We start from the raw sequence: 15812 nt of genomic DNA, 5'->3' as shown, positions 1-15812 counted from the left end.
TGACAAAACACATACGGTTACAAGAAACGCATGAAACCCAGCACTTAGTCTGATCTCCTGTCTAGGAAATTATCTGCTTGATGTAGAACTTCACAGCCAGGACTGGGGTTGTGCTTATGTAACTACAAGTGGCTGATACTGAAAACTAGTATCCATTTCAGTTCAATTTAATATATTTATATCTGTTACATTCCCCAGAAGAGGATATTTCATACATTTGGTCCACTGTTCTTATCTGGGCATGTAACAGACTTAAAATTGTTCAAAATACAGAGGAATTTTTACAGGCAGTATAGCATTTTTCCATTTTTGTTTTTAAGCAAAAAGCATTGCAATTTTGAATATACCTTTATGTGATTTGTATTAACTGAAACTTGTTTATTATTTCTGGTGCAGTCTCCATCTCTTTGTAATGCTAGGAATTTAAGCAGTATGTCAGTACACAGACAAGCACCAATATGTACTTTTATATGATAAATAAAATCAATCTTTCTATTCCTACAATCTCACTTTATGTTTTCTCTCTTAAAAAAATTGCACAATGCTAACAACAAAAAGAAGAAAAACAAGATGTAATTTTTAAAATTGGACACGGTTGTAATTTTCGCCAGCAAATATAGTAGAAAGGAAGTGCTTGTTCAGACCCTTACAGCTCATCCTATTTGCCAGCATTTCACACAGAAGTGCTAATAGCCATGGAGAGTCAACTCCTTGTTGAAAGCTGGACACAGTTTTTCTGGTTTATTTTCATGGAAAGACTATTCTAGAAACTTGAAAGTGGCTGAGCAGAAAGCTTTATAGAATATTAAGTTGTTCAGTAAACATGAATCAAAAGATTAATTTTTATTAAATATTATTTCTTTTTGCAAACAACCCAGGTGTTATAAACCATCAGGTGGTATTTAATACTGGTTTAATATAACTACTTTGTTAAATTAAAATCTATTAGAAGCAGATTTGGGAGAGGAAGAGATGCTCAGTGCTGTCTTGGATGCTCATGCTATGTCAAATGTTCATGCAGTTGTGCACCACCTCATCTCCTTTATAGTGGTTACTTGTTCCAACTATTATACTTCCTTGTTACTGTTAACTATAATACTGTCATTACTACTGAAATATTTCTCCTTAAAAGTTAGTTAAATGTAGGGAAGGATTAAAAAGTAACATTAATTTTTCATAGCAACACCCATCTAATTAGTCTTAATATTAATATTTATTGTATAACACCACTTACAACAGAAACATTTTAATATGAACCATAATTATTGTAAGGATAAATTAATTCCTACATTAATATTATTTAAAACTACTCTCTGATAGTAACTTACGTATTAAAAACATATCATATTTTGATACCACAAAAATAGTGGTTTAAGTAAATATTTCATAATTCTGTTTAACACAACATTTAACAATGGCCAGAATGAATTTTTGGAGTTCTCATTATCATATGGAATATAAATTCAAGATGAGATCTGTTACCACTTATTTTCATTTTAGATGTTCTTGTCTCATTTTCTTGTTGATATTTTAATGGAACTTCCATATTACAAAATTATTCAAAAGAATCTCAAATCTAACTTTCTAATTCAGGATACGCATAGATATTTATTCAAATGGCCCCTGGTTATAAGCGTTCAGACTGGAGAGCAGGAATAATATGTATAATTAATTTACTTAGAAATGTCATAGTATTCAATGATGTATAATTCAATAGCACAGCAATAAATATATAAACATCACTTAATTCCATCATAAACTCTGATGTGACAGAAATAATTATGAATAGTGAATAATTATGAATAATTATGAATAGGATGGAGAATATTCTTTATAATGGAACATTTTTATCACACAGGTCAACTTTATGGTATCCAATGTGGCATATTTCTTTAAGGCATGTATATGGATGCGTTCATATTCGTCAACATTTAAAGTCTGAAAGATCCACTGATAATTATCCTAAATGACTTTAGGATTATATTTTATTCTGGTGTAAACTTAAATGCATTATTGATAAATAGATATATAGGCATTAGAAGAAAACTTCCTGTAATTTATTTTAAATTGTGCTCTTATTCAACACCACATAAATAAAAACAATATAAGGCCTCAAAACTCTCCCCATACTTAAATATTCATATTTATTTTTAAATACTTTACACTGAAAATACTGAATCATGTTATATTACCAAAAGAGTATGACTCTTTCTCGTAAAATATAATCAAAGAAAGCAAGAAAAAAAGAGCTTTAGACCAGGGAAAGTAATAGTTTTTAAAATTGTACAAACAGCTTTGATTTATTTAACATAAATCATTCCTATTAAATATTTTTTCTTGCAAATTTTGATCATACTGTGTAATCACAACAAAACATTATCACCAGTGATTAGAGAGTTTATACAAAATTATATTATATGGAATTTTACCCATATGTTCCTCTGCATGGAGTCTTATATATATATCCTTGCTGTCTTTGGGATGATTAGAAGAACTGACTTGCCTGGACTTTCAGAATTGAAGTACACATTAGCTGAAGTGAAAACTATCATGAGGGATACTCTTAACAGCCATTTCTCAAATCCTGATGCAGTACTAATGTTCAGCTTGACAATTACAGTGAAAAAGTGTCTGCTACATTTGCAATGTAAGAGGAACTGCAGAACTGTGTCTCTGCAGATGCATACTAAAATGTATAATAAATAGATAGCCATGAGACCGTTTTAAAATTATAAATTGGTATGATTTATCAGAGTACATCTGCACTATGCAGATGCCAACAGATGCAGAATTGAAACTGCCAGCATTAGCACAGTATCTGCATTTTCATTCCTGACCCTCTCACACCTTTCAGCATCAAGTAAGTGCATTAAATCTAATGCTCTCATTCTGTGTATTGAAAAGTTCATGTTTTTAATCCTTAATTAAAATTAAAGTTTACTTCAGAGAGGCTTAAGATACGATTATCCTGAAATGTCATAGAAATTGGTCCCACTTAAGAATAGTGAGAAATTATACGTAGTTAGCAATTATAAAAGCTGTTTTTCTAAATACAGTAATTTCACAACCATAAGGTGCACTGGACTATAAGGCGCACCCCCGGGAGTCGGCAAAATTTGCGACTTTGTAGATCAGATAAGGCGCACCGGACTACAAGGCGCACTTTTTTTTTGCAGCAGGGCTCCGCCCCCAGCTCCCCCCGCACGGTTTCTGGCCGAGGCCCCGCCTCAACCCGGCAGCCATTGGCCCCCAGGCCAACCTCCACCCGGCAGGGGCGGCGCCACGAGCCATCGGGCCCCCCTGGACCCGGCAGCCATGGGCCCCCGGGACTGCCTGGACCTGGGAAGGGTGTGCCGCGGGCCCCCTGGCCCCCCTCCACCCAGCAGGGGTGGTGCCACAGGCCCCTGGGCCCTCCTCCAGCCGGCTGCCGTGGCACTTCCAGCTCCTCCCACAGCTCACAGCTTACAATTCTGGTTTGGCGAATTTCGCAGCTTTGTACATCAGATAAGGTGCACCAGACTATACGCGCACTTCCGGGTTCAAGGGAAAATTTTAGTCAAAAGGGTGCACCTTATAGTCGTGAAATTACTGTAATTGGAAGACATCTGAAGTTCTACTGACAATAGCTAACCACCAAGAATGCACTAGAGATAGTGAAGAAAGTGGAGATTCACATGACAAATTTTCAGTACAGAATCAGATAACTCGAAATGCTTATTTCCAAGTTAAAAGGAATAAAAGTAATATTTGAAAAAAGCATTATTTTAAAATTAAAACACACTACAGGCAGTATAATGCACCTTTGTTAAGACTGCCAGGCATATAAAATTTTCCTATTCTGTATACAGTTTCTTTGGCATAAAGAAATTTGCATTTTCTTTTGAATTTGAAGACCTTATTTCATATACCTTTTTTCTACTCACTGAATTTAAAAAAATGATTATTTTACTATCACTAAATCCATGTTATCTTCAACCTGAGTCTTCATTAATTCTTACCTGAATCTGAAAAAGAGACTTCTCTTACTGGTTCAGTAATGTGACTAATACAATTTTTTAAATCCTGTCACAATTTTAATAATTTGTTTACCTTTTTCTAAAAAAAAAATAGTTTGGTAGAGAAATTCTGCAATTAGCATATTTTAATTTCATTTTTAGGTGGATTTTTAATGCTTTTTCCTGCTTGAACACTTTTATACTGCTTCTTGAATTTTGAATTTTAGTAATTGACTTCCATTGTTAGCGATTAGCTCAATAGGTTTCAAATATCCATATAATACCCTCTTTCACACATGTAGTTATTTTCCTTCTGTTTACTGACCTTCCCAGATCTATCTTTGGACTTTGTAGACTTTACAATTATTTCTTTAGGACTATATTCAATTATCTATGTTCAACTCTTCCATGAACACTTATAACCTACTTTGATATTGTGTTATTATTAAATATTCCTCCTTCATGATCATTTGTCTATTGCAACATGTCATGTGACTTTCTTTTCTCTCTTTTCTTTGTGTATTAGAAGTAGGGATGGCAATTGCATAGTGAGTGCAAATTTGTTCCCTTTGATTTTCAGGATCTTGCAGTCATGGAACCTGAAGGTGGTTTTTCTCTAAAATGGACTCTATCCAGTCACTGTATTGCATTTCTGAACACCTGCCTATGGTTGAATGTAATGTTTTTTATCTTTCCAGGCATCTATCTGTTATCACAGTTTATTCAGTCCTTCTACTTACATTTTTTTTGGTTTTTATGTAAAAAAGATATAAGAAAAATAACACTTGAAAACCTTTACTAGTATACAGTAATTTCACGATTATAAGCCGCACCATTTTGACTAAAATTTTGGTCCGAACCCAAAGTGCGGCTTATAATCAGGTGCGGCTTATATATGGACAAAGAACGAAAAGTTACTGTTTTAGTTTGGAGGACAGGTGTCTGCTGAGAAAGGCAGGAGTTTCTCTTTGAAATGGAGAATGCAAACCCCCTCTCTCCAAATTATTATAATTTGGAAATCAAGGGGCTTTCAGGCAAAAATATGGGAATTAGGAATAACAGTTCTTTTCTAGGGAAATTAAAATAGAAATACAGTACTACAAAGAAACAAACTCCAAACCCTGACACAGTCAGAGTACAACCTGACACCGTCAGGCAGGGTGTTGGTAGCAGTCCCATTAAATGGTGGCTGCATCCTCCTGCAGTGACAGATGTGATTCAGTTGGAGCAGTGCTCCTGCAGAAGGTGCAGTTTCCCTCTGGAGGTCCAGTGGTGATGTGGAGAAATCCGGTTTTCCTCTGGAGTCCAGTGGAGAAAGGGGCTACCTTATTGTCCCAAAACCTCTGTTTTTATCTTGGTAAGAAATGTTGGGCTCTTCCCCCTGGCTGGAGCAACTTTCAGTGGGATGCAGTAATTTTATCAGTCACGCAGTGGGACTCAATGGGCCATTAGTAGACAATGACTGGCTGGAGGAAGGATGGGGTGTGAAAAGATAAAGAACAATGCCCTGTCTGGTTTCAATGGATGGCCCATTAGCAAATTATCTGCCATTGAGATAAGGATCACTGTCCCCACCCTCAACAGATGGTGATAGAACAGATACCTTTTATCACACTCTGTATTGTAACATGCGGCTTATAATCAGGTGCGGCTTATGTATGGACAAAAACCAAAAAGTTGCTGAAACCCAGAAGTGCGGCTTATAATCAGTGCGGCTTATAATCGTGAAATTACTGTAATTCCTTGGGTTCACAGTTTGGCATATTCTTGATATCTTAGGAGGAATCTATCAAATTTATCATGATGGATGAATAGTAGATTTCACTGTGTTCACCTTGGGCTCTTATTCAGCCTCAAATAAACACCTGCTGCTCTTTCCTCTTTCATCTAACTTGGTCTCATTTTTCCTGTTTCTCCAGCTGTAGCTGTCTCACAATATCCTTTTCTATGCCTTTGCAATACTTGTTGTTAGTTTTTTTTCTCTACTTATTATTTTCCTTTTTATAATTTACTTGCAAACTCACAATTTATAGTACATACTCTATACCCAGCATCTAATCTTTTTCTGAGTATTCTTTTCCTCAATTTTCTGTGTTCTTGGAGATGTTTCCATAAGCTTCTCAAATATAAACTCCTTCTATTTACACAGTAGATCAGTAGCGACCAGATCTTGACAATGTTACTCTATGGTGTTTCACTGGGGGATCATTCAAGACTATCATTCAAGAGAAAAGTTGACCTCTTTTTTTGTCACCATTGGTGTCTCCCTCATTCTTCTTTGATATTGCATCATTATCAACATCTTTTCCTTAATTTCAACTAAAAAAAAAAAAAAAAAGAAAGGCTAGTTTTTTTCTCTCAGATACCACATATATGGTATGAGAAGATATATGACAAGGAAAAAAAAAGATGGTAAGACAAACACCTGAGCAGAATCCATGACTGCCACAGCACTTGAATAAATAAGAACTAAGAGAAATAGGAGATTATCTAATGGAGTTTTGTGTGATTCATTGACAGACAGTTTCCTATTTTGGGTATGAACAAGATTCACAAGGAAAGTGGATGAAAAATTGTAAATAAACTTTAAAATGTAAATCAGATTAAGATTAACTCAACTAATTTTTATTCTCATCTGGTTTTAGTCAATTGATTTAATTAGATGTATGTTAATTTACACAGTCTAAGAAACTTGTCTATTCCTGGTTATGACATTACAGTGATTTCACGACCATAAGAAGCACCGGACTATAAAGTGCACCCCCCGGGAGCCAGCACATTTCGCAACTTTGTAGAACAGATAAGGCGCACTGGATTATAAAGTGCACTTTGTTTTGCAGCGAGGAGCCGCGCGGTGCGCAACAAAGTAACGAATTAGTAACAGAATTGCGCCATCGCGGGTTTACTGGCATGTGCTCAAATTGGAAACATTTTAACAGATTGGTATAGCCTTTAAATGCAGCCCCAGGCTCCCTCCCTGTGCGCAGGCAGGCCCCGGTACTCCTGCATGCCCCTGACACCGACTGGCACGGCTCGGGACTGCCCGCAGTTCGGGGCGGCTGGGGACTACCCGTGGGGAGAGACTGTTCGCTGGTGGCTGGGATCTGGTGTGGTCCATGTCGAACTCACTCTCGCTGTTAACAACCACCCTCGGTAACGCCTTCACCCACGGGTAGGCAAGAAGCTTTTCTCTGATTGGGTTATTGTGGTCAGAAATACGGGTCCCGGCCTCCCCCTGGGATTGTTTGGGCGTGGAGATTTAGACAAATCCCGTATTTCTGACCACGATAAACCAATCAGAGAAAAGCTTCTTGCCTGCGGGGGGGTGAAGGCGTTACTGAGGGTGAGTGTTACCGGCGAGTGTGAGTTCGGCATGGCTCCACAGGGGAGACTAGTTTATGACGCACATTTTAAATTAAAAGCAATCAACCATGCAAAACAGCATGGAAATAGAGATGCAGCTAGGGAATTTTTTTGGGGAGTTTTTTTCCCTTCACTCTTCTCAAACCTGGGACGACAGCCATGGTGGTGCCATATCGCTTCACTGCTCCCGTGGCTGCACTGGTGTAATGAAATGCCCTTTGTTACGTAATCCTGGTAATTAGGTGCTTACAGACGCTGAGTGCAATACTCGTTAGCACATCCTCCTGTTGAGTAAATGAAGAGCAGTTCCCAGGAGACTACACAGACAGAACAATACCAGAGGACATGCTGAGAAGGGCGACCACCCAACCGCGGACGAGCAGCCCTGAACCACGGCAATCCCGAACCACTGGAAGTCCGGGTCCCTCCCTGCAGCTGCAGGTCCTGGCTGTGTCCTGGCTCCCCCCCTCGGTTGCAGGTCCCTGTGAGTTTCGGCTTGCGCGTGGCGGCCGTGCCTCCTGCGCGTCCCGGCTCTCTCCCCACGCAGCGGCGTGCCTCCCGCGGGTCCCAGCTCGGCTCGCAGCTCACACTTCCGGGGTAACAAATGTCATACCTTTGTCCATCAGATAAGGCGCACCGGACTATAAGGCGCACTTCCGGGTCTGAGGGAAAATTTTAGTCAAAAGGGTGCACCTTATAGTCGTGAAATTACTGTAATTTAAATAGGGCACATATCATGTCAGATAGGGAAGTCAAGAATTTGAAATGCATGACAGGCCATCCTGACATATTTACTGTTGCCAGTGAGCAGTTATCACCACTTCCAAAATCACATGTAACAGATATTGAGTCTGTTTTCATTTCTCTATGAAGACTTCTCTTTGAGAAATATTACCCCAAAAATTATATAATTGTAGTTTACATTAAAATTCAACTTGTGTGAAAAGTTAGGAAAATGTTATAATAAAATAGTATTCTAGGAAAAAGCTTTATGGTGGTTTTTTTTCTGAGTTTGCGGAGGGGATGTTTGGTTGGTTTTGAGTTTGTCTATTTTCTTGTTTAGTTCGGTTTTCAGCTAGGAATCAAAAAGCCAATCAAAAATTCCACAATGCTTCACAGAATTTTCTCTTCCCCTGTATCTCTCATCACAATGATATACCCCTAAGAGTAGGTTTGTGTTTCCCTTCATTTTATACTGAATTTTGAGTTACATTCTCGAATAGACATCAAGTACTTACAGACATATCAATATAAATTATATCAATAAATCAGTTTCCCTTTAATAAGCCTAGATGAATCTTCACTATCTCTACCAAAAAACCCCAAAAAAACCAAAAAAAACCAAAAAAACCCTCAGAAACCTGTAAAGAAGCTTTTTGACAACATTTAGTTCAACTCTACTTAAGCTACAATGGAAAGACAGATGTGCTGTGGTAAGAACTGATCTGGTGCTGGAGATATTCAGTCTCCCCAGGACTGAGACTGTAAGAAACACAGGGCAGAAACACCTACACGACTTTGCAAGTGCCAGCTTGTGCCTTACATGTGTTGTGCTAAGCCAGAGCTAAGTGCTGCTGAACCATGCTGACTTCTTGCCTTGATGTGTCCTGTAGTATCTGTATTTTTGGAGGCATCAGAGGTTCAGTCAAAAAACCAGGAAAGACCAAAGCAGGGATTTGGAATCTCCCAAAAGTGCAGAAACAGCACAAAAAAGTTCTGACATTGATTCAGCTTGCTTTCTTGCAGCCAGCAGAGGAAATTTGCTTCTATTCATTTGGAGTCAATATCCTTCTGATGTTCATGGCTTCAGTTTCTGCATTAAATTAAACTTAAGTTGCTCTTAAATAAGAGAGGTGAAGAGCCAAACTGATTCATCCTTTCTGCAAGTGAAGGAAAAGCTTTTTGTAGCTCTCTATCCTTCTGACCTTCTTTTATTTCCACCATCCTCTGCCCAGCCTCAGTCTCCTACAGTTTCAGAAAGGAGTTAGCAATCTTTAAGGGTTATGTTGAACCTTTCAAAAGATATGTTTTTCTACTTCAAATTCTCTCTCAAAATACCTTGTTCAGGACTCTCATTTCCTATCTGTTTCATATTTAGTTAAATTGTAGACCTAAATGAGAAAATACAAGTAAACTCACAACAGCCAAAGGGATGACAAAAGATTAAAAAAAATCTCTATTTATAACAATTTTGTTACATATTTTTGAGTGGACTTCTACTTATTAACAAAAGACTTTAGAAGGTACATCTTAAAACAAAGCTGCCTATTCATAACATTAAAATATTGATCCTTTAGATAATTAAGAAAAAAATCATTCTTTTACAAGTTTGTTAAGGATAAGTAAGCCTAGAAGTGTCACAGGTTGCTTGTTAAATCAGAGATGACAGAAATTCAGGTAATGTTTTGATTTTTTTCTAGCAAATCTCTTCAATAAATTCTGGTAGATTGACCAGAATAATTTCTTTTCATAAAGATATTTGCATTTTTTTCTGCAGAGTGACTATAAAATAGGGATAAATTTTCATGCACTAATTTTTAGTTCTAAATTATTTTGTAGATGCTTCCTTATTTTCCTACATGTATGTTGAAAAATACATGTTTCATTTCAGAACAGGAAAAAGATGCAAGAGCTAGGACAGAACATAGAGATTTGGTGTTTCACTTGATTTTCGTGAATGGAAGAAGTTTGATTTGTCAGAATGAATTGATTCAAACCTACACAGAGATGCAAGGTTTGATCTCCCTGAAGGGCCATTCTTTTGCTTTTTTCACTATTTTTATGGTACAAGCCAAAAAAAATTTACAATTGTATTTTTTGACATTGATAATTTTTTTTGATGATGTTTCATTGATGAAGACACAATGTTGTTTTATGACATTGCAATGATATTGCAATCTGATTGCAGGTAAAAATCTCATACCTCAGTTAGAAAAGGACTTGTCCTAATGCACTCGTTCCTCCTAGTTAGAAGTCTAAAATCTATTTCATCAAAAACATGTTTCTATTGCATCATATGGTCTCTAACTATGAATAATATGTTCCTGATAAGAGTATAGGCAGACCTTCTGCATTTAAGAGTGCAGAAAAGAGGCAAAACTTTTAAATTTGACTGTTCTTTCCAGCAGCAGTTGCAATTCTCACAATACTTCTATTAGTCAGAACTCTAAACTTTTTGCTGAATGTACAATCATTAAAATAGTAAAAGTATGATCTTCCTACCAGTACTGATTTTGCCTCCAAATTTTCAATATGAACATTTTCTGACACTGAAATCACTCCAGCTGTGCTGCACAATAAGATAAATAACATGTTTCTGTTCCTGCAAAAAACTGCTTGCTCTGTGTTCTGACCTCTTTAACTTGTCCAACTCTCCATAATTTTTTTTATACAAACCATGTATGGATTAAATGCAAACAAAAAATAGCTTAATGCAAAGGGCATAAATGAAAAACAAATTAGAAGCAATCAAGATGTGCCTGCAATTCACTGCCCTTCCGTACACGGGGAAATTATCTATCCTGTATGAACTGCAGTTAGCAGGAAAACATAGGTGGAAACAATGCTCTAGGACCTTTTTTCAGTCTTTTGAATTCCAGTGGAGACCCTAATGAGTCTTCAGGAAATTTTTTTAATATTTAATCAAAATTGCTATCATTAACATCTAAAATTGTAGCACAAGCATTTCCATGAAATTAAGAATCTCAGAATCACAAAAGGTTGAAAGAGACCTCTGGGACTCAACTTGCCTAACTCTTCAATCCCCCATTTATGCAGGGTTACCTGCAGAGGAGGTGGTAGACCATGTCCAGATGGTTTTCGAATATGTTCAACATCAACACACAGTTGAAACCTTGACATTGTGCTGGAGTCAGTGAGTCAAGGGTCTTCCTGAATCCTTCAGGCAGAAGCCAGAGTACAGGAATTGAATTAAAACCCTTGGATGGATCGAAACATGTTAAGTCACCCACACATAGAATGGGAGTTTAAGTAGCAGAATAAGTTTAAGTTTAGATGTAAGTTTGAGTTTTAGGATAAATAAGTCAGAAGTCAGTAAGTAAGTTTCAGTTAGAGCTGTAGTGTTTTTAGTAAGTAAAAGGTCCAGATACCAGAAGAGAAGATGTTCTCATGAAGGTTAATAAACACAGTAATGTTTTCAGTAGAGGCTCCAGGAGCTCTTTCTTAGACACTATTTAGACAAAATAGAACTTCAGTGAGAATATTGCTTATATTTTTCAGATAGAACAAGATAGATTGTATATGTAGTTTATATATATCCTAGTGTGTTATGAGATTAGAACTTTCATAGGTTGAGAGAAAGTGGTTTGACTTTACACGTTAGTTTGTTAGAAAAACCCTATATAAGATTATGTGTTGGGGAAAGTTAGTGCTTTTTGCCTTTTGCCTTTTGCTTTTGCTTTTGCTTTTTGCCATTGGTTTTGCCACGGCTTTTTGCCACCGCTTTGCTGTGTTTGCCAGAGTCTCCAACACCCGAGAAGAAGATCGGAGCTCTGGCAGCAACACCAGCCCTCACCGGGACCCCTGGGGACAACTCCTACTTTTGTTCTGGACTTTATGCTAAAACTTAGAATGGACTTTCATATCTATGACTGTGCCTTTGAAGACTGATGTGCTTTTACAATAAATAACCTTTTTAGTAACTACTAGCTGCTTTAATCATTTAGAGATAACCCGGCACAAAGAGCGCATCGAGAGCATCAGGGGGATAACCCCAGGGAATTGTTCTTAGCAAAGTTATAGGAACACAGTTGGAGTTGGAGGAGAAAAATATTGCTATTAGATCACATGGAGAATCATGACAATAAATTGCATTTGTAGCTTTGCTTTTGTTGCCCATGCTTTAAAAGGGAAGCAGTGACAATGTTTTAAAATGGCATACTACAAGGGTTTTCATATCATCTGACTTTGGGCACCCAAACTAAAAACATAACTGAATTCTTTTCCTAACGTGTTTCAATTAATCTGAAACACTATAATATTAAGTAACTTACACATGGTCTTCCTTGAATTACAGTAATTTCACAATTTTAACCTGCACCTAATTATAAGCCTCACTTCTGGGTGTCAGCAACTTTTCGTTCTTTGCCCATATATAAGCTGCACCTGATTATAAGCTGCACGTTACAATACAGAGTGTGATAAAACGTATCTATTCTATCACCATCTATTGAGGGTGGGGGCAGTGATCCTTGTCTCCGCAGGAGATATTCTGCTAATGGACCATCCATTGGAACCAGGTGGGGCATTGTTCTTTATCTTTTCACAACCCATCCTTCCTCCAGGGAGTCATTTTCTACTAATGGCCCATTGAGTCTCACTGTGTGACTGATAAAATTACTTCATCCCGTTGGAAGTTGCTCCAGCCAGGGGGAAGAGCCCAACATTTCTTACTAAAATAAAAACAGAGGTTTTGGGACACTAAGGTAGCACCTTTCTCCACTGGACCTTTAGAGGGAAACTGTACCTTTTACAGGACCACTGCTTCAACTGAATCACATCTGTCACTGCAAGACGACTGCAACCACCATTTAATCGAACTGTTACCAACACTCTGCCTGTCAGGGTGTCAGGTTGTACTCTGGCTTTGTCAGGATTTGGAGTTTGTTTCTTTGTAGTACTTCATTTCTATTTTAATTTCCCTAGAAAAGAACTGTTACTCCTAATTCCCATATTTTTGCCAGAAAGCCCCTTAATTTCAAAATTATAATAATTTGGAGGGAGGGGGTTTACATTCTCCATTTCAAAGAAAAGCTCCTGCCTTTCTCAGCAGACACCTGTCCTCCAAACTGAAACAGCAACTTTTCGTTCTTTGTCCATATATAAGCCGCACCTGATTATAAGCCGCACTTCGGCTTTGGACCAAAATTTCAGTCAAAATTATGCAGCTTATAATAGTGAAATTACTGTAATCACTAAAGGATCTTCTTCTTTCATGTAGAGGGAGCCTAGAGAGTATAAACATCTACCTTAGCTTTGTAATTATGGCATCTCGCTGTCTAGCCCAGAGATACTATGCAAGAAAAAAACAATACTGGGTATCACATCTGCAGCACTTCACTAGACTATCTAATAAACACATTACTCACCTCTCTTCTGCTAGCTCTTAGTATTCAGAATTAAAATGGTCTAAACTGCCTTGGGTAACATGAATAAAACAGAAAAAACTTTTAACTGTCATAGTATATATCTGAATGTGACAATCTGTGTTAATTCAAATGGACTATGTTTCATGCTTATGTTAATAACCTATTTAAAATCCCTTTCCACTATAATAAAATCCATCAAGAGCACTTTCAGCTGCAAATGCAAGAAACACATTTTCATAAACTTTAAAAACATACCTTGTGGGTGTTGCACATGTTATTTGATGTAGCAAATTAAACTCTTTGTGGTTCTAAACATACCTAAGAATAGCAAGGAAGCTGTCAATATACCTGTCCTTTATTTCTGAAATTATAAGATACCACAGTGATTGTACAAGCTTTTCCCTTTAACCCAGATATATTTCAAAGATCACAAACCAGATCTGTTTTCTTGTTAGTAGTTAATGATTAGGTCTGCTGAGTTGTCATGGTTTAAATCCAGCTAGCAGCTGAGCCCCATTCAGCCACTTGCTCACTGCCCTACCAGTAGGAACTGGGGGAGAATTTGAAGGGTAAAAGGCAAAGAATTTGTGGGTTGAGATTAAGACACACAAGCAAAGCAAAGCAATTAATTCACTGCTTCCCATGGGCAGGCAGGTGTTTGGTCAGTACAGCAGGGCCCCATCACATGTTAGAGTTACTTGGGCAGACAAACACCATCACCCCATATATCCTCCCCTTCCTTCTTCCCCCCACTTTATACACTGGGCATGATATAATATGGTGTGGGAATGTCCCTTTGGTCAGCTGAGGTCACCTGTCCTGGTTGTGTCTCCTCCCAGCCACCCATGCATACCCACCTCCCTTCCCAGCCTGGCCATACAAAAAGCAGAAATGGCCTTGGCTCTGAGCAAGACCTGCTCAGCAATAACAAGAACATCTCTATGTTATCACCACTGTGGTCAGCCCAAATTCAAAACAGCTCCATACCAGACATTGGGAAGAAAATTTCCTCTACTCTGGCCAAAATCAGCACACTGAGCTCATGATGTTTTAGGATGATAGGTTTGAATTTAACTTATCAAAATCACTTTTACCAACAATTGATGGAATGAAAGTACCTTCAGTTCAAAAACTCACATTGGAAAGAGCTGATATTTTACGGGAAGGTGAGAATAGGATTGATATTTTAAGGTATTGAGATTCATTGCAGGGTTTCTGCAGAAAGTGGAAAGACTACTTTTGTGTATTGCTGGTTTTACTCGATAAAATTTACGTTTTAATCTGCAGTGGAGTTCATGTTGTTCAGTCAGAGTGGCAGCAGGTACTCCCGAAAGTGTGTCATTTACTTGTACAACTACCTTGGCATTATTTTCTTTTCATGTAATAAAATCTAGGATTTTGCCTTGAAATAACACAGCAATCATATTGAATTTGTTCTCCAATTTTTTATTTCAATGTGTTTAAATCAACCCTTGGACTATCCTAGAGACACAGTTTTAAGCCCCTTTTGTAATTGTGTTTCCCATTTAAGCCCCTTTTGTTATTGTGTTTCCCATTTGTTCCTATGAAACAATTTATTTTTTTTCCTTTTTGCATGGATATTAACAGACACCTGAAAATGTGCATCCCTCCACTTGCCTTCACCATGACAAATGGCATGCTAAGTGCCACTCACTCTTTCTCCTCTTCTTGCACAAAGTTGTCAGCGTAAACATTTTAAAATCAGTATTTGTATGTACTTACTTAATTCTTTAAATATTACTTAGTACATGTATTTACATGCAATAAAATATTTACATTTAAATGTTTTTACATGCTGTGTAAATGTACAGTGAGAGCTAATTTGTCAGCTTAAATTAAATTTAGTGTCACTGACTTCCATTATCCTCCCCTTTTTTTCCTTGCTCTTTCCATTTGATTAAGTCTGTGCTTTGCCCTTCACTACTTTGAGCCATCCTGAATTAAACCACTGACTTTTGTGTCTCTATTTTGGGTCTTGACACTCATGAACTGTCGTATCTGCTTCTTAATGCTCCTTCATAACCCTGTGTGTAAAACAAATTGAGTTCTATGTGGCAGAGCACAGTCAGGGCACAAACTCTAATAGTATAATTTTTAAAAGATCAGAACAGTATTGCTGAAAACTATGCTTGGGCAGCTCAAAACTTCTGTTCTCATTAACAGGATGATTTTCTGATTCAACTGAGAGAAAACGTCAGTGGATCTTTGTAATCAAGGGTGCAGAATCATGAAGAGGAAAATGCAACAGAAACAGCAAAATGTTGAAATGTATTCTGGAACTGTACCAGTGTTCTGCTCTCACAGAACATTTTAGTAGAAGTTTTGA

Source organism: Catharus ustulatus, chromosome 5 (assembly GCF_009819885.2).
Source record: "Catharus ustulatus isolate bCatUst1 chromosome 5, bCatUst1.pri.v2, whole genome shotgun sequence".
Taxonomy (NCBI): domain Eukaryota; kingdom Metazoa; phylum Chordata; class Aves; order Passeriformes; family Turdidae; genus Catharus; species Catharus ustulatus.
This window is presented reverse-complemented; position numbering follows the sequence as displayed.